This window comes from Triturus cristatus, chromosome 12 (assembly GCF_964204655.1).
Source record: "Triturus cristatus chromosome 12, aTriCri1.1, whole genome shotgun sequence".
Lineage (NCBI taxonomy): Eukaryota > Metazoa > Chordata > Amphibia > Caudata > Salamandridae > Triturus > Triturus cristatus.
The window spans coordinates 714494559-714516338 of NC_140595.1; the positions used below are offsets into that span (position 1 = coordinate 714494559).

The 21780-nt window shown below is 47.1% G+C and overlaps 3 non-coding genes across 3 annotated transcripts; 2 read left to right on the forward strand and 1 right to left on the reverse strand.

Moving 5' to 3' along the window:
- Positions 1-3869: 3869 nt before the first annotated feature.
- On the reverse strand, positions 3870-3951 carry TRNAS-AGA (transfer RNA serine (anticodon AGA)). The gene has a single exon. It is a non-coding gene; the product is annotated as a tRNA-Ser (tRNA).
- Positions 3952-5079: 1128 nt separating this feature from the next.
- TRNAT-AGU (transfer RNA threonine (anticodon AGU)) lies at positions 5080-5153 on the forward strand. The gene has a single exon. It is a non-coding gene; the product is annotated as a tRNA-Thr (tRNA).
- A 4157-nt stretch (positions 5154-9310) lies between these two features.
- Positions 9311-9381, forward strand: TRNAG-GCC (transfer RNA glycine (anticodon GCC)). The gene has a single exon. It is a non-coding gene; the product is annotated as a tRNA-Gly (tRNA).
- Positions 9382-21780: the final 12399 nt, after the last annotated feature.

The window sequence follows — 21780 nt, forward strand, 5'->3', positions numbered from 1 at the left end:
CATAAGTTGGAGTTCCAACCGGAGGAACCGGACATGATTCCTCTAGCTGGAAATCTTTTCCACAACCCAAACAGAATAATCTACCAAATAGTCCAGAACCAGGCATCTTTGCTCACTAGTCTAGATCCAAACGTCAAAGGATTATCGATTACGATATTCTCGTGAATACACGAGTCCTCTGGTTTTGGCGTTTGCAAACTCCAAAGTACCAAATTACCAAATCAAACGATCCCGAAGGATACCAAAAACAAATGGGAGACGCTCCACTTATACTTAACTGAATATTGTTGATCGATGGCGTCACCAGAAGACTCTCTCGATTGTTTCGCTCTCTCAAAACTCGTCAAGGGTCCAAAACAGGTCGATTAATCAGGGCAGCAGTCCTTCGTAGCCGTCGGGACGCGGAGAACCTCGCAGAAAAGACTTTCGGACCACGTCGACATGCAGGGGTCGATGAAGTGCGGCCTTCCTCCGGAATTTCCACACAAAGCTCCTCACGAACCTCTGGCTTGGACTGGTACCGCTGAAATCGCCCCACGTTGGGCGCCAAACTGAAGTACTGGGTATTTTAGACCCAGCGGTGCAGGGGCACACACCCTATGACTTCTGGGTTTCACCCTGTTCCGGACCTACAGAAACACAGAGTCTTCTGGGTGAAGTCAAAGAATCGTTTATTGGCTGCAGACCAATGACAGGTATCCTAGAAGTACAACAGCGTGTATGTTCTCAGGAGACTGCTGAAAATCATAGGAACGGACTTCTCCTTAAGTACAAAATATCATGCTCCAGGCACACATTCCTTGGTTTACGATATGGCCATATAAAGGTATACATTACAAACGAAAAAGCAGAGTCATGATGACCATCCCACATTCCAGTTCGGCCAGCCCACAATGATTTACACAGTAAGGTTCAGATCCCACATCGGATGTAAACAGACCCCCCAATAAACATGAGCATCTCCTGTTTTGGGAAACAAGTCATAAAGCATTAACAAGCAGGTGTGGAAGAGATTAGCCGGGGGATTGTGTAGAATGAAAGGGTTTTATGACGGGTCAAGCCCTGATGCTAATCACAGGTGGACGGAGGAAGGGGAGCTCGTGAGACCGGTTTGACCTGGGGCAGCAGAGCCAGCTGCCCAGGTCACAGAGAAGTCAGAGGGAAAGCCCATGTACTGTGAGGCCCGTATTCACTCCATTATAGCCTATGTGAGGGCAATGACAAGATGGCCACTGCTTCCAAAATGGAACCCGCGTAGTGAAGCAGAATAGCGTGTACATAGTGCATTCATAGCTAGAACGGTATATAAAGCACTCGTACATGCCGCATTTACCATTTGCGGTTTGCTAACACCAAGATAGACAGGGGTAGGGCCCTGTCCCCTACGCGGTCCCGAATATTAAAGTACGACAGAGATGCTTACCCAGATGAGAAGGCCCCCCGAAGGGCAACCCTTTCCGTTTCTAGGGAGTGCTGCAGGCACAGATATGTGACATACCCAACTCGATGGAGTGGTTCTAAGCTCCAGGTCTCCTGGAACAGACAGATCTTATGCGCCTCCACTAAAGCATTCCACTCTGGTGAGCACAATTTCCTGTGAATACCTGCTAGGTTCCAGCTAAGAATCTTTAATGTGCCCCTAGGATCATAACCATCGCTATTTTGAGGACCCAGGCATTCAATAGAAGGCATGAAAACAACAGGAGGCATGAATTCAATAGAAGACATGGACTGAGCAATACTAGGCCCTGGTTCAGAGATAAGGTAGGGACATAAAACTGGGACCTGTAAGATTTCTTGGTCAATTGTCTGCATCACTGGGGTCATATGGCTAGTATCTATATTTATATTAGTCGTAGAGCTAGCCAGAGATTGTAAAGGTTTGGGACTAGGATATTCAATGCCCTCAAGGCCATGTCCAGTACACGATAGTGGTCAGTCCACTGCTTCTAGGCAGCTAAACCTATTTGCGACTGGTATGCCTCTCCAGCCTACAAAGGGAGCTATGTCTCTACCTCCGTGACCTGACCAATCAACCCACTCCCTTCTTCTATCCCAGTTTCTTACTTGTGACCAGCTCCAATCAGGGGCATCATTATGTTGATTAGTGGGGGGGGTAGAAAAAAGAGAACCTTCTTGTCTCTATTCTGTCATTCTTTGCCCGCATACCCCAACAGCAAATGGGATCGGCCGTACGGGGGTCGTCAAAGTTGACTATGACGCAATCCCCCCGGGTCCTTTTCCTCTCATTCCCTGTCCAGGGTACCCTGCGCACCATTAAGATCCTGCTACTACAATGAGGTGGCAGCGGTCTATTAATAGTGAGCCAATGCTGTACCTTGTTTTTTAAAGACCATGTCGGTTCCTCCGCATTTTGACTTAGCTCGGGAACTCCGGTCATGATTACAACATATGGACTTGCTTCTGGTGGTAGATGTATTGGGTGCCCACTCCCGCCCCTGTTCCTATTGTTGGTATACCGTGACCCCGATGGTTTGGCTGGCATAGCTTTCGTGTTGTCAGAAGGGACTGGGGTTTTGAATGGCTCTATGACCTTCTTCAATGCGCCTGGAGTTGGCTTTGTTCTTATATTTGACCCATCAATGGCTATTTTTGTGACTTGCAACTCCACCGTTGAATTTTTGCTATTTGTTTTTGACCCCCCTAGTTTAATCAACCCGGCACCCGTCTGAATATTAGAAGTTGCATTCATAGAAGCTATCTGTTTTTCAATATTTGAGAGAGATAGTTCGATGGGCTTCATGTAGATTTTGATAAGTTCTCCCAATCTGAATAATAGTTGGTTGTTTACCTCACAAACTTTGCAACCCTCTCCCAGACTACCAGGATCATTAAGATTTATTGGGTTCACAGAGAGGGTTATCATATCCGTTGCTATATTGATTGGACCGCTCTGTGTAGGTGCATCTTTTCCTGGCGTATAAATGATAGGAAGTTCTTTATTAGATTTACAATTTTTCACTTCCTTAGGCTTCTTTCGTTTTGATATAGCACCCTCCCTCTTTCCCCTTGAATGTCCTGTGTTGGGGACCTCCTGCCTCGGGCTCGCAAAAAGTTTGGGCGTCTTCTCAAGCGCCTCACTCAGTTGCGTGACCAAGAGTACCAAAGATGTCCCGAAAAATCAGCTGTATTTGGCACACTATGTGTTTCTGCGCGTACTTCAATTAGGGGCCTATTCTCCCGAAGGTTAGTGGGTGTCTTAGCTAGCACTAACCCTACCACTAACGCGTCCGCGTTGGTGGTCGGGACTGCGGCAGCGGGGGGAAACAGGCGGCGGAACTAGTGGTCCGATGGGTGGCTGGAAGAGTTGCTGTGACCCCCAAGGTATGCCAGCTATTCGCCCCTATCATATCTCACCAATTCTAATGCACTTCCACCGGTTAAACGTGTTCTAAACACCTTTAACTGGTTGGTATAATTGTGAAAGTCTTACACCTAGGCCAGCACCACTGGAATTATGTGGCAAACGTGGACCAAAGTATACAGCACAGTTTGCTCAATTATGCAGCACGAAAGGACACGTTTTGCAACTTAATGCAGACACATGTGTTGGAGTCTTATTTCGTAATTTGCACATTTTAACACACAGTATGTTATTTGGGAAACAGTATCACCTCTTAGTGCGAGCTGGGCATCTAAATACAGCAATGCACCACTGAAAGGGGAAGAGTTAAACGTAAAGCTCTACCACTTGGGGCACTTTTTAAAGTAAGTTTGATTTGTTTGACCTAGAGTGTAATTATTGTTGCAATCATATTGTGCCGCAGATGGTGGTTTACATCACAGGAGTAGCAAAGACACAATTATTCGAAATGACAAAATGTAATGCAATGAATAAAGGGGGAACACGTAGTCGGCAGGATTCGAACCTGCGCGGGGAGACCCCAATGGATTTCTAGTCCATCGCCTTAACCACTCGGCCACGACTACCTCTCTCACCATTTACCCTGAACCGTGACGTAGCTGCAATGAGGTACGCGCTCGTCGGTGATGAAAAAGAGGCGTAAATAATGATGAGCACAACATCTGGTTGCCGATGTTTGTACCAGGAACAGGGTGGTTGTTGCTTGAGCCTTGTAGAGTGCACCGCGGGCTCACAGCCGCCCTTTTGCTGTGAAACCCGCCTCTGCCATGTTTTCATGGTGTCTCTGTTTGGAAAGGGGAACCGCGACTAAAGGTGACGCTTTCTCTCCGCCTACAGTGGCGGTTCCTCTGCTTCACGGTGAAGGAAAGAGCACATGTGATGTAGGCAGGGCCGGCGCTAGGCATGGGCAGTGTGGGCAGCTGCCCAGGGCCCCACACCAGTGTGTAACAGCCAGGCCCCGGCCCAGGGGCCCTCTCCTGACCCCATCTCATCACAACCATGGTATAGCGGGGATAGACCTTGGGGTCAGGGGCCATCATGTTGGCCCAGTTACAAGGTGACACATTTTGCAGGTTTGTCCTGCAAACAGGCCTCCTGCCCTGCTGCCCATTCAGAGGCACCACAGGACGGCCATTGTCCGGCAGCAGGTTTAAACCTTTCTAATGAAAAGCAACTTTCACACATTCAGCCCATGACGAGCTGCTAAGAGGTGGCTGACAGGGAGGGGCTGCAACCCAGGAGGGGTCTGTACAAAAAAGCTTCAGGACCAGGGTAATCTACTGAGAGGCAAACAGCCCTGAATGTGTACGGTGTCTGCAAATTAGAGGGCCCTCGCACCTGGCGTTTCTGCCCAGGGCCCCCAAAATCCTAGAGCCGTCCCTGTATGTAGGCATCATGAAATGATCAGGTATAGATTGGGGCCCTTTATAATCGTTGCACTCTCGTTTAGTTTAACTTAAACGAGCACATTTCATCGGTCAGTGTAAACTCAGCAAAATGAATACAAATATATACATATAACGATATGCGTTTTTCATGACTCTCTTTGTAATTTTTCCTTTCCAATATCATGGTTTTCTTCTGCAATATCTTGTTGGTGGGAACTGGAAAAGATCACAGCTTTACAGACAGAAAAATATGTAGTCTCCGTCACACCAGGACAGGAGGCACAGTGCGGACGCGGAGCTATAGGTGGCGCTGTGGCTTAGTTGGTTAAAGCGCCTGTCTAGTAAACAGGAGATCCTGAGTTCGAATCTCAGCAGTGCCTGGTGTTTTGCACAACCGCACAGAAGACGTATTGTTTGATAAAAGACTGCGTCACTTTTGCGCCACCGGTGCGTCACTTTTTGTGACGCACCAGGGGCGTAAAACATGCGCCATGATGCGCCATATTTACAAAGTGACGCATCTACCTAGATGCGTCACTTTGTAAACCCCTGCGCTACATTATACCTGCGTCAGGTATAATGTATGCAGGGTGGGCGTTCCCACGTAAGTAAGCATCGTATAAGTGACGCAGTGAAATCTACGAGATTTCACTGCGCCACTTCTAGGGTGCAAATGCGTCAATATCTTACGCCTGCCTCACAGCAGGCATAAGACTGACGCAGGCCCTTTCACATGGGGCTTGCCCCATGTGAAAGGACACATTGCTGGAGATGCGTCACTTTTGTGACACACTCCAGCAATGCGTCACTTTTGCGCCTACAGATACGTCAGAAATACTGACGTCTCTGTGACTCCTTGCGACATGATGCGTCATACTGTAAATATGATGCATCATTAGAGTCGCAGGGAGGGCGCAGTGAAAAGTGACGCATCACTGTTTTCACGCAGTGATGCGTCTTTTTTCATAAATGAGGCCCTCAGTGTCTGCAAACACAGTTGCTCCTATTATAATTATCCTCATCTACACAATGCACCTCCTTTGAATCTAAATATGTCTTTGGTGTTTAGATTCCCATATTTTGTACCACCAGCGTCTTTACGTTTCAAAGCCAATCAGTTTGGCTTTGTGAAGTGAAAATATGTTTTTAGCTGCACTCGCATCACAGTACAAGCTGGGCAGCAGTAATGCAAGCTTCAGACAACAGGAGCAGCACAGGCAGCACCAGTGACCTTCCATTACTGACACTGCTAATGAACAGGCAGAAGAGGTTCGAGCTTCAGAGCCTCAAGAACAGGCGCAGCACAGGCAGAAGCAGAGTATGAAGGATTGTGAGTGCTTGGAAAATGACACTGTGTGCTGTGTGCAGATATAGGGTAAGACTGTTTAGAATCTAAACATGTATTTGAGGGTTGAATGCTGAACACTGTTCCTGAACAGGCAGAGGAGGTTCGAGCTTCAGTGCCTCAAGAACAGGCGGTACAAAAGAGGGTGGTGATGGACGGAGCATCAGAACCAATCAAACACTCACACAGGCACAGCACAGGCAGCAGCAGTGTAAACAGAGCTTTAGAGTACAGATGGTTATAGCACAGGCAGCGACGTTGCAAGCCTCACTTACATGATAAAGTTGTGACCGGCAATAAAAGCTAGATGGAAATGGAAGCACTTTTACAACTGCACAGTGTGCACAGCACAAGTAAGGCCTTTTGTGGAGAGCTGGGTACATTTCCAGAGGGCTCCTTTAGAATAATGTGTGTGAACAGTTACTACCCACTTTAGAGACTAGTTTAGCATATTGTGACTCAAGCCTGGAGCCCCTCTGAAGTGTTGTGTCTAGTTCTGCATAGTCCTTTTAGGGTATTGTGTCAAGTACACACAGTTCCGTCTGAAGTTCTGGTAAAGTTTTCAAAACCTCACCAGGAGGATTGCTGCTACTTTTAAATACAAAGTCTGGCACATTGTCTCCCGATCTGGAGGTTGCCTGTAGTGTAAGGTCTCTGGTTCTGGAGGGTTCATCTAGGGTACTGTGGCTGATATCACAGCCATGTCTGGCACTTTGTACCCAGTTCTAGTGGCAGCATCTGAAGTCTTTTCTCTTGTCCTGCGTCCACCACTGTCGGAATGTGTCCAGTGCTCCAGATGTCGTCTTATTACTGAAGCTGTGTATGCAGTATTGTGAGCTGTTGTAGGAGTCGCAGCTGGTATATTTTGCTGATTTAGGAGCCCACATTTACAGTGTTGTGTTTTCTTCTTGTCAAGGCATGTGGAGTGTTGTTTTCAGTTTTGGACCCAAACCTGCAGACTGTTTCTATTTCTGGATGCTGCATCTGGGGCGTGGTTTTCTGTTCTGAAGGCTTTGTCTATTGTGAGCTCGTGGATAATGACATGGTGTGTTGTGTCCAGCTAAAATGCTGTACCCATAGCACAGTGTCAAGTTGTGAAGGCCACATCTTTGATATTGTGTTCACTTAGGGAGGCTTCACCTGAGGATTACTATTGAGTTGTGGAGGCCTCTTCTGGAATATTGTGTCTGCCTTGGGAGACTCATATGGAGTATTGTCGAGCATCGCACATCCCATATGAAACCTCATGTCCAGTTCTCGATGCCTGACCTAGAGGTTTGATGCTACTCTTCGAAAGTTTGAATAACGTATCGATAATTCTTAGTCAGTTCTCTAGACCTCCTCCATACCATTGTGCTCTATTCTGGGGGCCAAGTATGTCATTGCACACATTTCTGCTGGTCACTTCTGGGGTCTGTGCCCATAGTGCCACTATAGGCAACTCTCCCCACGCAATATGAACATAGCATGCACTGTAATAAATAAACACAAAAAAACAGGTTTGTTGGAGAACAGGTTGCTGCAGGTTTATTTCATACAAGGAGTAAGCCAACGTGGTGGGTTAACTTACGGGCGAGCCAAGGGCAGGCTGCGGTGACTGACCTAAGCTGCCCTGCCTGCCTGAAGAGCCAAACTGCACCGTGGCCAACCCAATCGGTGCTCCCATTTATGTGGGGATTCCCCCCTTAAATACAGTGGACCCCCAGTCAATGACTTTACTTCCGCCTTATTCGAGCGGAGCGCACCAAGGCAAGCCCCCTGTTGCTCACGCTTAGAACCACCCGAAGAACCAACGGGGAACCAACGTTTATCCAGGGTCCTACCACAAAGACTCCTGGGGTTTGGCATAGTGCACCCTTATTGTGCTCCTGACGAGAGTACCCCTATGTACCAGTCTGCCTCTGGATCACCCCGTAACTCCGCCAAAGCCCTGGATGTGGGCACCGTCATGTCCGGTGCCCCCCTACGATGGTAGGCTCCATAACCTCCTGCAACCTGCAGGAACCAGTCATTCTAGCTGATCCAATACCCTATCAACCTCTGGCAGGTTTGCGCTAAAGAGACCAATGCTAATTTACCAAGCCCTTATTATTTTATTTATTTTAAATTTGAGTTGAACCAAGGCCTCCTGCTTGGTGGGCTTGTACCTTGCTTTATTTACCCTTTTAGGTGGGCTTCCTGTGGGCGCAGTGGGCAACCTCAGTTCTTGAGGCCTCGCCCAGTTTATAGTATCACTTTTCGTAAGCTCATATAAATTGCTGAATAATACATTTGCAGAATTATCATCTTGACCATTATACTTGGTTGTGAAATCAGACAGGATTCAGCTATAAAATACAGGTACTGCTCAATACCACTGAGCCCAAGTATCTTGCCGCGATTGTTTAGTGGTTAGTGTGGCCACAGCATCCACGGTTCGAAATTGAGTCACGGTATTGCAGGTGGCAGTGTCATGGCAGTTGGGTTTGTAAAGTTGATTTGGATTGACTTGCAGATTTTGACATTCCATTGTTTTTTGTTTTTTATTTTTAGGTGTATGTTCATTGAACGACCCTTAGTATTTGACCCTCCACTCTCTTCTTGAAAGAAGCTGCACCAGTCGGGTCCACAGACCGTGGGTGGGGGTGGTTTGTGGCAGTGGATGGATGCTGGAGGGGGGGGGGCGGCAATCATTCTAAGCACCATTTTGGGTATTAATGTCCCCCAGTCAGCTGCATGTGATCTGTGTCTTCTCTACATGAAGGGCCGATGGTTCATTTGCGCTTGTCTCTGTTCAGCACAGATAGGATTGTCTTTTCATCACCGCTGATGTCAGTTCTGTTACTTCTCATCATTTCCGGCATGGGTTGTACTGTGCAGCATCGTTGTCTCTGTCAGGTTCAGCCTTAGTGGTTTAGCGTTGACTACAGCTAATGATTCAGCATTTGGAATGGACAAGTTTTATCATCTTCTGTGTCTCTGAGGTTCATCTGTGCTACGGAAGCATCTGTGGGTCACAAATACAGGCCGTCATACTACATGGGCGCTTGATAGCTGCTTTCTGCATGTGAAGCATTGGTGCTGTACTGTAAGTGCCTGTGATCTTGTCAGCCTCATGCACAGACTCCGGTTAAGTGCAAACACTATGTCATTCATAACTCCTTTCTCTGTGTAAGCTTCATTTGGGTAACACACGCAGTGTGTGCAAGCGAGGCATTGGTGGTTCAGTGGTAGAATTCTCGCCTGCCACGCGGGAGGCCCGGGTTCGATTCCCGGCCAATGCAGCTTAACTTTCGAATACATCGTTATTTAGTATTTTTGCCGTAGAACTTTAAAATAAATTCGGACTCCACATTTCTACATTATATGTAGGTTTGCGGTTTCTTTGAAAGGGTTATTGGCTGTATGAAATAATTCTTTCAGAGTAGCTTTCGGAGCAATTATTAAAAAATCCACCCTTTAAGCCACGTGTTGGGTTTTACTGTGTGTAAAGCACAGGGCAGCAGCCTCTCTGTTTGTGATTACCTACACCATAGTGCCAATATCGGCAACTGTAGTCACATAACACATAGTAAATACATAAATAAACCACACAACACTTTTTGTAAGTGGAGAAATATTGCTGCAGGTTTATTAGCATAACCAATATGCAAACATGGTGGGTTATCTTACGGGCGATCCGATCCCAGGGCAGGCCAACCCCTAGCAGCCTGCCCGTCTGATAAGCCTAAATTACACCATGGCAGTCGCCGATTGGTGCATACCAAACCTTGGGAGGGGCCACCCCTCCCATCCGTGGACCACCAGTCCACGTGCTTACTCACGCCCCCCCCCCCCCGAAAGAGGTGGGCGGAGCGTATGCTGGCAGCCCCCGGTTGCTCAGACCCACAACCGCCCGTAGGACTAAACGGGGCGCCGTAGTTCTTCCAGGGGACACTCTAGACATCCCTGGGTATCCTGGCTTAGCACCACGCTGTGCTGCTGCATGAAGTACCCCTTGGTATCTGCAGACTCTGGATCGCCCTGTAACTCCTCCTGCAACACAAAATAACATGTTAGAGAGCCTAACCCCCTTCCTTGTACCTCCGTCTGCTGGGTAAGCGGAGGGGCGGGCAAGGCGCGACGAGAGGGACAAGAGGGCGAGGAAGGGGCGGGCACAGCCTAAATACCCTTGCCCCCTCCCCCACCGCCGGAAGTAACCATTCGCCGGACGTCTTCCCTGGCTGAGCCCAGGGACTAGATCGGCTGCCCCCAGTGCCTTCATGCGGCACTAATGCGGCCGCCCTGTTAGGGGGGCTGCTGCGCAACCCCCCGGGGCAGCCTTGCATAGTGCCAATATCGGCAACTGTTGTCACATAACACATAGTAAATACATATATAAACCACACGACACTTTTTGTAAGTGGAGAAATATTGCTGCAGGTTTATTAGCATAACCAATATGCAAACATGGTGGGTTATCTTACGGGCGATCCGATCCCAGGGCAGGCCAACCCCTAGCAGCCTGCCCGTCTGATAAGCCTAAATTACACCATGGCAGTCGCCGATTGGTGCATACCAAACCTTGGGAGGGGCCACCCCTCCCATCCGTGGACCACCAGTCCACGTGCTTACTCACGCCCCACCCCCCCCGAAAGAGGTGGGCGGAGCGTATGCTGGCAGCCCCCGGTTGCTCAGACCCACAACCGCCCGTAGGACTAAACGGGGCGCCGTAGTTCTTCCAGGGGACACTCTAGACATCCCTGGGTGTCCTGGCTTAGCACCACGCTGTACTGCTGCATGAAGTACCCCTTGGTATCTGCAGACTCTGGATCGCCCTGTAACTCCTCCACAGCCTTGGGAGTGGCCACCGTCACTACCAGGGCCCCCCACCAAGGTAGCCTTATTTCCTTACAACCTGCTGCAGCCAAAGCTTCCCCTCGGTCCAGAGGAAAGGATCCATGCCTAAACTAGAGAGGTGCACCCCATCTCCCTCCAAGCACCCTGTGGACTCGGCGTGTGTAAGACCATGCCTGATGAAGCCAGAAACCACTTATTGCCGGGCTTCTCCCAGGTCCAGCCAAAACAAGTCTTAACCAATACCGGACCAGAGGCCATCATGCCCCATCAGGACAGGTGCCCCCATCCATTCTAAACTCCCCATGGATTTATGACTGAATTAACCTGCCTAAAAATAGGCGATGGTCCAATGATACATTTGCCTGGCTGAAGAACAAGACCTATTCCAAGCCACTCCTGCCAGGAAGTGCCAATGCGAGTGTAGTTAGGAGTTGACAAGCCCGCTCTACCTCCTCTTACCTCAGATAGCTGAGTCTAGCACTAGTCGGAATATAACCATCACCTTCCGACAGTCACCACCCTAAGTGAAGCCTTGCCCTCCCAAACCTCTGCTAGCATACCAGGGAGCAGACAGGACAGCGTGACCCAGGGGGGAACCAGAGCGTAAATAGCTCTCTCTGTTGAATACTGGGAATGCCAGTAGTTCTCCTGCTACTTAGTAGCCCAAAATGTTTCCCAGGAGTTTCCCCCAATCATATGGACCAAATCGCCCTTGTTGGAAGGCCACTTCCACAACCTGCATAGCTGCCAGCCAGTGTTGGAGGGCGGGAGAAGTTGCCCTTTACCGTTACTCCCATCAATGGTACCTGTTTCGTCTAACTCAAGGACGGGCTGCTAAGTGGGCTTACCAGGCTCCGCCCTTGAACCAGAGGTCAGACCCAAGCCCCTCTAAGTTCTGCTGCTTCACCTGCCCGTTAACACGAATAACTGGAGCAACTGCACCACTTATCGCCGTGCTACCTGTCCTTTAGGACAGGTGCGCGGGCACCTGTCCAAGCATCCAAACGCAACCAGAAAGTCGGACCGTACCCAGAACGGTAACCCCCAACTTGCCTCGAAGCGAAACAGACCATGCTACTGCCTCAACAAGGTATGTCCTGTGCCTATTCCGTGTCTGGCTGTAAGGGTTAGACATTGCCAGTCCCAGTCCCGGGTGAAAATAGGAGCTATACAGCTGCAGGTGCTAAAGATGGAACACGTGGCCTGATGAAGCAGACTGTAATTCCCTTGCTACTGTTGTGCACAAACCCACAACCATTGGCTCTCCATGGTACAATACCTTCATGCTAATCATGGTTTCCTAGGAGGATGTTGAAAAGTCTATGTTCAAGAAGTCTAACCGTGTCCTGAACAGTAACCCCCAACTGGCTCTGAACCGAGACAAACCATGCGAAGGCACATAGGAGATTTTAATAACTAATAGCAGGTCCAACAGCGTAAACAGGCATCCTAAGCTTACAATAGGAGTGTTGGAGTAAGGGTATCCAGTGAGAATAAAGACGACCCTCCCATCTGACCAACCGAGGTGGGAAGCACTCCTGTTCATTCCAGTACATATGGTCCCTGTTGACCTGTCACTGCCTGATGTACGTGACCTAGTTACATGGTCCCTTTGCATGGCGGCATGCCATTGAGACAAACATCCATTCCCCGATAAGTACCACTACCTGCCTACGCTACAATCTTGCCTGGCAATCCTCCATGCCCAGATATACCATGCGATGATTGCTCTACTCCGTCACTTGACCCGACCATACTTCGAAGTGTAATGCAGGACATGTGTCCTAGAGTACCTATTGTTTGGGTGCAAATATCCATACCACAAATACCTGGTGTGTTCAATACTAATAACAGTACTAACAACTCAATCATCGTCTTAAAACCGCGTGTGACAAAGCGGGAGATTAAAGGCAGGCTAACCCCAGTGTGACACAGAAAGACCCACCACGCGGCTGTGCTCCAAAAACCACCATCCCGCATATCACAGACACGATGGAAAGACAACAAGAGCCTAACGCTCTACACCCGCAGATAACCCAGGAAACAACCAATAAGACTTGCGTAAATAACAACGGACATCCTTTCGGCGTCTGAAGGCCTAGCCCTTTCAGAAGTGACCTGGGGACCCAGGGCCAGGCACAGTGCATGCCTCAGCACCTGTGGTGTGTGTGATCAAGGCCCACTTCCGTGTGAGCCAGGCCCCGCGATGCATACTGTCTTCAAGGCTAAGCACCAGCATCGCATTCTGAATGTTCCTGACACAGCCAAGAAACATGCGCATAACTACAGCAACTGGCACCCTGCCATAAAAGTATCCATTCTGCCTTCTATGAACGCAAAATTTGCTCTTGTGGCGATCCATATTAGTGTTCCCTCCAAACCAGCCGCCCTAACCAGGCTGGTTGGCACTCTTGGCACTGGCACACTTCCGCCCCAGCTGCCCTAGAGTGCCTGGTCATGTGTGGCCACAACCTACGTTTTATCACTGACGTTATATCGGGGTATGATGACACTCAACTAACTCTACTGCTGAGTGCCCGTTGCACCATTCCAAGTATGTCTTTGCCTACTCAGTGGCTGGATGTAAAGTTAGATGACATTGGCAGCCCAGTCCCGGGCGAACCTAGCAGCTATACAGTTTCTGTTGCTGTAGACCGTACCTGTAGCTTGATGAACCGAAAGCAATTCCCTTGCTCCTGTTGAGCACGGAACCCACAACAATTTCTCACCATGGTTAAATACCTTCACGCTGCTCCCCATTTCCTCGCAGAATGTTGACAAATCTATGTTCTGCAATGGCACTACTTCGCAGCCTGCACCATTCTGCCAGTGCCGAAAAGACCTTTGTCCTGCTGCCCGGCATAAGCAATCTTGCCCTGTTCTAGAAGCGCCCGCTTCAGCCCTAGAGCAAACAATTCACCAGTAACCCCAAACTCACTCCACCTCGGCGTACTCTTTGCATAGCCTAGGTGCTGGATGCAAAGTGACACCTCCCCCTGCTCCCGACCATAGTGGTGAAGTGTCCCAGGAGTGCTTGGCTAATATAAAAGACCTCAACAGAACCGAGGGAGCCCTGCGCCGCTACAAGTGTTATCCGGAGTAAAACTGGACTGCAGGGCTACCCAGCATGCTCCGGCACTGGCTATGGCATACAGACCGGCCACCAACACACCGCGCATTTAATAGGTGTTCCAAGTCCACACAGCCTGATGTGCCAATGAAGCAAAGCATTGCAACCAAGCCCCCCAAAACCAGGCCCATTCCCCCGCTGCGGCAGAAATATTATCAATCAACCTCCCATCTCTCATCATCCGTACTGGCTAGACTATGCCTCTTTGGTGCATAGGATAATGAGACATCATTGTGGCTAACAGGCATATCCTCTTGAAAATTCCCTCCGTTCAGGCATGGTAAGGCCGGGTCACCAACACTACTAGCCAAACTTACTAAAGTTTTACACTCCTAGGCCCTTTCAGTGTGAATGTTATTTGAATCAGAAGGCACAAGGGATACCTACGGGCCCCGAGCCCATCCCGAGAAGGATGTGCATTACCAACAGTGAGAGCCGTAGTCATTACTGGTGACCCAGGCAAGGTCAGGCAGATCATTGCTTCCCCAGGTCTATTTACAACATTTACTGAGTTACCAAATACGTTAAGGACATCTGAAATGCATAACCACCAGAATACGGTGTTGGGCCGGTGGCGATGAACGACGTACACAAAAGGCTGGTAAAGCAGTGGACACTGAGAGATGTTGCACTTGGCAACCAAGAACTCACACAATAGGTCAACCTGCCTGGCCCACCGTGGGCAATAACCGGGAAATCACACCTCCTTCCTGGACAAGGGACCTTGACGGACCCAACCAAAACGGGCCCCTCACCCTATGCCATTAACCGACTCGGGCCCACGAGGTAATCTACAGTGGCGGAGGACACCTACCCCTGATGGATGCTGTATACACATTGCCCCTTCAGGAACATGCCTCCAAGGTGGCCGACTCACCACGTGCACTCCGAAAGTTTTCACCCCGGTAGAACTCAAGCAACGTTACCCAATCTCTAAGACAAGCAACAATGCCATGACATGTCAATGCATGGGAGGAAGGCAAAGCAGCCACCGCTAACCCTAACTGCCACAAGGGACATATGACCTGGCTATGAATGCACAGCACATGTGGTAAAAACAAGTTTTAAAGGCATATTTATTGTCCATTCACCACCAGCCCACTAATTTAGAATAGAGGCACCATAGACCTAAACCGTTCCTTAATTAATGGAAAGTGTCAAGACAAAATCGATCTTAAAATCCCAAGAGCATCTGGCCATCTACCACATGCAAGTAGAAGAAGCTGTGCATCAAGTTTGCCAAGAGGTCAGGTGATTCCTTAAAGGTCCCAAAAGCGAAGTACGAGGCCATGTGCTGTATTTAATTGAGTTCAGCTTTTGGCTCTTAGCAGCACTTGCTGCATAACACAGCTAGTGAATAATGTTGCAAACGTACGCTTAGGGTGCTGACTGTTGCTTAGGATTCAGGCCCCTGCCCAATATTGCTGCACATACCAAACATGATACCCCTAGCCATGAATTTAGCAGCTGGGCAGTTATGCCACACCCTTTTCCTGGCGGCCTACCTAATTTGTATCAAGAGCAAACCTATTAAAGACAAGAGCCTTCAGAGTCCCGGGTCTATAGAAGGATTGCCTCATATGCTGTGGCAACTGGCGAATTTCCCCCCAAACAGTGTGCCACCCAAGAGAAAACTCCAGCACCGCCCAGCAGCACTACACTCCTAGATATAGTTGGGCAATTACTCCATTATCTTTGGCTTAGTAAGGCGGTGCAAATATAAATTCAAGCACGCATAATGTGGCACCCTTGTCACGTACTAGCCCTTAAACCCTAGCTTAGGCGCTGCCAACCCATGAGCTGTGCAAAACACACAGATCGATCCCCGTACCGGCTGGCCGTAATAACCGTATCACTAAGCAGGGATGACAACGGAGCGCTTTGTATAATCGTGGGTATTCCCTAATGCCCTATCCATTCTTCAATCTCTAGCTGGACTCGTTCTCTTACCGAGCGAGGTCTGCAGTATCACCCTGACCTATAATAAGAGATAGAAAGACAGCATGTAACACGATGTGCACGTGCTGGCTCAGACCCAACCTACACCAGAGGTAACACAGGAGCCTTGCACCAGGTCTGCTGCTACTGAGGTTGGTGTCTTGAAGACGTCGCCATGCCTCCCGCTACGGTCTGGCCAGCTCCCCACTCCGGAAACGCCGGCTGACTTCACCGGATCGTGCTACCCCATCTCGGCCCCGGCGTGTACTACATGACACCAAACATTCCTGCTTTATCATAAGCACTCAGTTGCTAGGCCGACGGTGGAGCCAACATTAACCCCGACCGTGCCCCATGCCTGCCGTACCCGCACCCGAGCGGCCTCCTAATGCCGGAAGTTCTTAATTGCATACTCCCCCCTCATACTAGAGCGGATTCATTCCAGTGTGGCCCCATGACCGTATAACTGCCTGAAAACCAAAACTAACTGCCATTGCAGCGGACCACCATATAGGGGGGCGTCCTCAGTATGCGGCACTAAGGCGGCCGCCCTGTTAGGGGGACTGCTGCGCAACCCCCCGGGGCAGCCTTGCACTTCTCTCATGACTAAACTCGTCTTTTTAACAAAAGCAACAAAAGGATGCAGGTTTGTGCAAATGCGGGATGATTCGGTGCACGTATAAAGACACAATAAAGGGGACTCGAGGCGCTGAACGAGCAAGAGGTTTGGCTGTCGTAGGTGGACCCTCCCGAGTGACGTCTGCACCCCTCCTATGCTCAGTCTTAAAACTTACTTCTCTATCGTCTGTCTGTCTCTTACCTGTCTATCTGTGTGGCTGCCTATCTACCCCCTCTTGTAAAGTGCACTATTTCCTATGTGACAATCGTGCCTGGCATCCAGAGAGTGAGAAAGGAAAGGCTGTAGGATGCCTATGTTTTTCTAAAACACAACAACATTTAAATACCTTTAAATGAACTGTACAAATATTTAAACATATATATCTCTAGTTAGGAAAGCAGAAAAGAAGCACTTTTTTTGTAATTCTGAAGTATGTTGGAAACAAAGGTATTAATAAGATTAAAACAAATTAAGACACTTTACTCAGTGATGCATCAATAATAAATACTCGCTGAAATTCAACACATTATCTATCATTTTGCCCTGCATAGTTCTTTCAGTAAAACTGCATGTCTGTGCAAATTTAGCGGCCATTTCAATGGAAAATGTGATGTCTCCCAATTATAGTGCTCTACCACACCATGCTTTAATAATATATTTGAGACAGTTTGCTACAAATGCACCACAGGCTGTACAGATCACTTCCTTACCACTCTCATGCTGAACCGGCCTGACCCATTTGCAACACTTATTCTTTGTGTGACGCTTGAAGTTTTCACAAGCCCTATGACTTTAGTAATGTATCCCTGATGGCGACCCCCCACTCTGAATATAGTTCCTGCACCGCTGGATGGAGGGAAGTAAAACCATCTCATCCCCAAGCACTTGCTGATTTTTGTTTTGTCGTCCGTAAGAAGGTTTACTGCTATTTTCAGCTACAGGTAACAAAAAGCTGCTTCACCATCCATTGGAGAAGTATTATTTCGGTTTTAACTTATTAAAGAGTTATGGAGGCCTTGCTTCAACCAGCCCCTATGCCCATTTCTATTTTCATGCATTCACCACAAAACTATTTGGGAGATTTATCGTGGTCCTCAAAGGAATATGCTGATTTGTAAAATGTACATAGAAACAAAATAAACTAAGAAAGAAATATAAGAAAATAGTTTGATGAAAAGACCGACAGTCGGAATCTCTTAGACCATGTCGAAACCCTTCTGTCCGACTCGGTCGGTTTACATTCCGACCGACCGAATACAATGATCGCAGTTGGAACTTAAACCATGTGGTCCATCTGAATTGGTTCTGACTGGCTCTCGGAGTATCTGTGTCAGTCGGAACCGCATCATACAGGCCTATGGGCAGCGTTTCCGACTCGGGATTACAATGTCGATTTTCAACACCCTTTCTGTGTCAGCCTGTCCAAGACGAAAAGGCTGTCAGAAAGTGAGTTTGGGGACCCTGGTAGGGCCCCCTTCATCCTGAGGCCTCTGGTTTGTGGATGAAGAGGCACCTAACGGACCCCCTTGTAAAACCATGCACTGTATAACATAAGATTGGGCACAGCTAACCCACCGCTTTCCTTCAGCAGGATCACGCATCTTAGTGCTCTCTTGGGATTAGCATATGCCCACAGAAATCATGTTAGCATCCCATAAAGTATTTTATGACCAGTTGTTGCCTATTTCCAGTGGGATTACCCAAGAGAAATACAGGATTTTGGGCAGAAAGATAATTTTAATCAAATTACTCCTGAAGAAACTCAAAACTCCTTCTCAGGATTAAACTAACAAAAAAGAAGTTGGCACAGAAACTGAAATATAAAAGAACATCTTTATTAAACTCAAAATGAGTGTGACTACGTCACCCAGAAGCCGCAGCAACTGAATGAGGCGGTCCAAAGAGTACAGTACACTGGGGTCTTATATATGTGAGGGTTACAAACTCAGCATAAAAGAAAGGGGCAGTCCTGGCTCATGCAAGCATGCAAAATGCCAATATGGATATATAAAATCTGCCAAATATTAGCCAAAAGGAAAGCATTCAAAACAGGGCATCATGTAACCAGAACGTCCCCCTTGAGTCGTGTTTTTGCCCAATCCCATAAGTCAATCAATGACAGCACCCATAGGTCAATCAGCAATGACAGATCATGTTTGTGTGCTTCAAAGGAAAGGTTGTGGAATAGGAAAACACAGGGAGAGAATAGCGAAGGCCAAAAGATAAGATACGGCATGAGAAGAATACTAAAGGCTAACAGATAGTTGATATAGAGATTAGGTAGTCCAGACAAGGATTAGTTTAAGCCGGCTGGTGTCTGAGATGGGTTTCAAGAAAAGGACGGAGGGGTTTTTTGACATGTTGCACTCCAAGGGGCAGAGACACTTCGTGAATCGAGCAGCCTGTGTAAAGGCAACACAAAATGGCGGTGAATGTAAAATGGAGTCAAAATTAAAGAACCTCACTCCACCCTATCAGCAAGAGTCTCAGGTTATTCCATCTCCGAAAATCCTGTATAGTCTTATGTGTCAAGGGGACCAAATTCACTTCCACAATCTTTCCGACCTCTGACTTAATGATAACACCTAGATATAATGCTTCTCCTGTAACCCGTCTGTCAGAAAGTAGCTTTTCTGTATTGATTATGAAGTGTGTTTCCTCCTGGTTTAACAAGTAACCAGACAATTGCCCAAATCTCTTGGCTTCTACTTGGAACACACTTCACATTTGTACATCACATTATCATTTACATGTCCGTAGAGGATACTCAACTGATTCTGCATGTCATCTTGTACGTGCTATTGATGTACATTGTTAGTGCTTTAACCATTGCTTATTAAACTGAGCATTTTGTCATTGAATGTTTGGACTTCTGAGACTGTGGCAACTCACCTTCATTTGGATATAGATCATTCAAAGACTGTGGAGAGGAGAGAGTTCCAGGAGGTAATGACCTGCTTACTTACTGGTAACCTTCTTTACTCTGAATCCAAGTCTTCCTCACCAGAGTCCTAAAGATCCAGCCCTCTTTTGCCACAGGATGATTGGTCGAATAAGGGTGAAGGTTGTTAACACCAGCAGGAGCTTTGGTGATGAGAAGGTTTTACTTCCTATCCTCTGCTGGAGGGCGGGCCAAGCAAGTGTATGGCAGCATCAATGATTTGGTAGGGGTATTTTAATATATTAACTTTACTTAGGCAGCAAAATTCTATCACTGGTGGGAGCGGGGTTCATTCAGTTTAGGGCTGTGGTAAACAAAGCTTTGGACTTCGAGCATTGAAGATTGCCGGTATGTAACCCAGTTACCTTTCCAATCTCACCCTTTATTTTAACTCCTGTTTTCCCTTATCACAATCTCACCTCATGTCTTCCTCCATCTCAATCCTTCCCTCCTTTTTCCACACTCTCTATCCGTCTCTCTTTTTCTCTTCTCTCTCGTTCTCCCTTTCTCTCCCCTCTTGCCTGCTCCCTCTCTCTCTCTCTCTCTCTCTCTCGCTCTCTCTCTCTCTCGCTCTCTCTCTCCATTCCAGACACTCTTTGCAGAAATCCTTTCTTCTAGTGTCTGCTCTGAAACTTGAGATACCTTTTAATTATGCACAAATAGAAAGAACAACACTTCACTTTCTCACAGTGTTGAAGCTTACAGGCACTGATCCTTTTTATCTAAGCTCACATAAAACAGGATTTACTTAAAAAATATTGTGTCCTAAACTATTGTGCAAAAAAATATCGGGAAATAAATATCGAAGTAAAAATATAATCATCCTATACTTCTGATAGTAAGTACAAGAATATCGAAAACAAAATATAATTGTCACTAAAATCGATGTATAAAATATTGGTTTTTTAATTATATATTAATGTAAATTGTAAATATTAAATAATAACATTACCATAAAAAAAAAGATTTGAAGGGGCCGAATACGGCTCTGACCAACATTCAGAGCCTTTAGGGCACATCGTAATCGGCCGCTCGGTTTCCTTTCCGACCGCCTCATTATGTTGGAGACGGTCGGAATGGACACCGGCTGGTCATTCTGGCTGGCTTCCGACAGGTTTGAAGGGCCCGTCCACCAGTCGGAAGCCAGCAAGTAATCTCAAGGGCGGGTCTTTCCGCTCTTGAGATTACTATCAGGGTTTCAGACATGGTTTCCATGCCATTGTGCCTGACAAGGAAACCATGTCAGAAAGCATGTTTGGGGGCACCCAGCAGGGCCTCCTTTGGTTAACGGCCTCTGGTATGGTGCCCCACTGCTGTTCCCTTCTCCTTCTGGCAGGCACATTATGGTATGGGGTACAGAATTGAACTGCACCTCCTTTTCCTCAATGGGAGCTTTGTTATAGCTGATTTACAGCCATAAAATGAGCTCCCAGTGAGGAACGGGACAATAAAATACAATGCAATACAATCCGTCACATTATAATAAGGTGGTCGGGACCAACGACCGGGTGTCGGTCGGTTCCATGACCTAGTCGGTGTCCAACATCATAATGACCCCTAAATATTTATTTAAATAAAATATAATTTAAATTTATATTAGAATTTAATATATTTTTTTAAAATAATATAATTTATATCAATATATATATATAAATATATACATACATTCACCAAATAACATAAAATAAATTAAAAACACAAGCCATTTTAATTACAAATGAAATTGTAAGCAAAATAAAAAACTACACTTTACAAAAAAATATAACACATCAAAAACAATAATTATAAATATTATAACTTTAAATGAACAAAAACATAATAATATAAATTATAACAATATAAAATAAACTATGATATTTTACATTTAATACATATTGTATTCCCACTACAATTTATCCAAAAGTAAGCAAAGTGTTGGACTGAAGAGGGATAACATTTATTACTCCCACTTCGCACAATGCTACTGTAGAAAAACTTTTACATTACACAGGGGTAAAACTTACTATTCCCACTCCACTCAATGTAACAGTAGGGTGATTCTTAAATTGCGGAGGGGTACATTTGACTATTTACACTACAGTCAGTGCAACAGTAGGGAAAGTGTTGGATTGCAGAGGAGTAAAATATACTGTACCCACTCCAGTCAGTGCAACAGTAGGGAGAGTGTTGGATAACGGAGGGGTAACATTTACTATTATCACTCCAGTCATTGCAAC